Source organism: Rhagoletis zephyria, unplaced genomic scaffold, assembly GCF_001687245.7.
Source record: "Rhagoletis zephyria isolate East Lansing unplaced genomic scaffold, Rhagoletis_zephyria_1.1 Rzeph_scaffold_00712, whole genome shotgun sequence".
Lineage (NCBI taxonomy): Eukaryota > Metazoa > Arthropoda > Insecta > Diptera > Tephritidae > Rhagoletis > Rhagoletis zephyria.
The window spans coordinates 94,813-97,525 of record NW_016157796.1 but is presented as its reverse complement, the minus strand read 5'-3'; the positions used below and the strand labels follow the sequence as shown (position 1 = coordinate 97,525).

The 2,713-nt window shown below is 36.9% G+C and overlaps 1 pseudogene; it reads right to left on the bottom strand.

Moving 5' to 3' along the window:
- Positions 1–2,224: 2,224 nt before the first annotated feature.
- Positions 2,225–2,713, bottom strand: part of LOC108361191 (E3 ubiquitin-protein ligase MARCH5-like) — a 1,331-nt pseudogene continuing 842 nt past the window's right edge.

Below are 2,713 nucleotides of genomic sequence, written 5' to 3'. Positions count from 1 at the left end.
ATTAAATTTTGGAGAGTTAAGTACTCTTCTATGCCGAGTTGAGTCTTGTCTCAACTCGCGACCACTTAGTCCATCATCCAACGAACCATCAAACTTGGAGCCGCTTACCCCAGGACACTTCCTTATTGGTGGGCATCTACATGCCCCACCAGAATTCGACGTAAGCGAGACTCGGGTCTCTATCGTAAACCGTTGGGAAAATTGAAAGCATTGCACCAGACTTTCTGCAGAAGATGGAAATCGGAGTACCTAACCGAGATGCAGAAACGCGTCAAGTGGAAACATCCACAAGCCAATTTAAAACAAGGCGACCTAGTCGTCATTAAAGAAGAAAACCTACCACTCAATGAATGGAGACTTGGAAGAATATCCAAACTACACCCTGGTCCGGACAACCGAATACGAGTAGTTGACGTCGATACGGCAAAGGGCCAAACAACAAGGCCAATTGCAAAGTTGGTTCTACTACCGTCCTGCAGCGAGAGAGTCGAGATGCGGAACACTCAAAGTTAAGATGAACCCCGATACATATAAGTATATATACATATACGCATCCATTTTGAGTGTTACAGATAGCATACAAGAACTGTTTAAAAAGAACGTCTTAATGTTATGAGATGTGGTAGAATATACATATATTATCTGACAAATTTAGTCTACACGTGTACACGTACACTACGTGTTTTTTTCGTCATCGAATTTCATATCTGCATATCAACCAAAGATAATAGGGTTGTTCATATAACGAGAAAAAAACTCTCCAGTGACTTAATTTATCAAAATGCGTTGTCACAGAGAAAAATTTCCAAAAGTTGCTTGAACGCAAAATGGGTAACAACTTGTTCAGGCTTGTTNTGTCACAGAGAAAAATTTCCAAAAGTTGCTTGAACGCAAAATGGGTAACAGGCTTGTACAAGTTATTCGCATAGCGAACCGAACTACATACGCCAAACCTGGCATAATTAATTTAGTGATTTTAAGATGCAGCAATATACGTATTCTAGATGAGGATCATGTTTTAGTTCGGTATTCCGAAAATCCCGATTTCAAAAAAAAACGCCCACAATCTTTGTTTTTGTTTATATTTAATTTGTTTTACAAAAAAAAGCGAGTCAATCACCCTATTTCATATGTATACAAATGAATCAGATAATATTTGTAGGATTTTGGACACAGTATACAGTAATCCAGATAGCCAAAACAAGAAATGTAAATATGCTTATTTAACATTTGGTTTGAATATATTGGTTGATAGTTTTTCACAGTTGTCGTTTTCGTTAACCCAAATGAAATCCAATTTAAATATTTTCTTATAGTGAAAAATATTTTCAAGTCATATAAAATAAAATGACGAGAAAAACTAAATTCCAAGCAAATCAAGCGTGAAGTGTAAACGATTATGACCGGACGCAGTTCCTACATACGTCAAACCGTGTTCCGAACACAACTTTGAGTGAATAATGGTGGGCTGACTTAGATATTTTAACGAAAGTCGGTGTCAGGTTGCCTTTGGTATAATTTAGGTTAGTGTTAAATTTTTGCAAAATCTACGAATAACCACGCCCACCTCCCACGTAGTTATTAAAAATACTTTTGTTTTTATATTATTTTTTACGAATTTTGCTGTTCAAAGTTACATTTCAAATATAAAATATAAATATATCATCAAGCATTTGTAGGTACTTTTGCATCAGTCTTTGCCTATGGGTTAATGACAAAGAAAATCCTATACATTCATAATATTTCATGTATTAATTATCAAATAAGCATGTTGTTAATGGTTGGTTTACTGTATACCATGATGCAAATATTTGAAGGTAAAACCGCTCGCTCAATTTGTCGGCCATCATTTATTTTTTGAAGTGTCTACTTTATAAAATTTAAAGTTTGAGATCAACTCAAATGCCAAATAAAAGCAAAACAAAAAACAAATAGATGAAAATATTCAAATTTACTTTTATTTGAGACTGAAAATGAGAATGTATGTGAGATTGAAAATTTGACAACATTTTTTGTTATGTTAGCAAACTTCAAAAATGTTCAGGCTGCTGTATACTACGGTTTTTGGATACATCAAAAGTAATAGAAAAATTTCTTCACTCACCCACAATTCCAAATTCCAGCCGTCAGACAGACGTTTTCATCCGTGTAAGCGACGATGCGATGCTTCGTTCCGTGTGTATTGTTGTTGTTCAAGGTAAATATGCGTCTACTGCAATAAAAGTCAATGCGTCGAGAAGAGTACGATGCAGGGTATTTTCAACGGGCTCGAATAGGTGAAATAGTTGGTAGTATAAGGGCGCCACAAAATATTCGCGACAAGAAACTGGATCAGACAATGTAGGTGTGGCTGGAATTTTCGCGCGAACACGTTACGAATTAAACGGATAACGGCGTCTTCCCTACGAATCATGCGACCAAGCACTGAATCTACTGGTACTGCAGGCAGGCTGATCAATAATATTAAGGAATCGCCATGTTCCATCAGATCCAATCTTTTTTTTCGTGTCACACAGAAAAGGGACAGCTCCATATGTTATATGTGCCAGATATAACGAACCAACGAAGATACCAGCGGCCAGGAAGGGACTTAAATGTTTGAGTATATTATCGAAAGCTTCCAATACATTCGCTACTTTACCCATTTGTGGGAAACAATATATTCTGTTTGGCACTGCTGACAACTCACGGCTCTCATCGTCCCCCCCCCCCC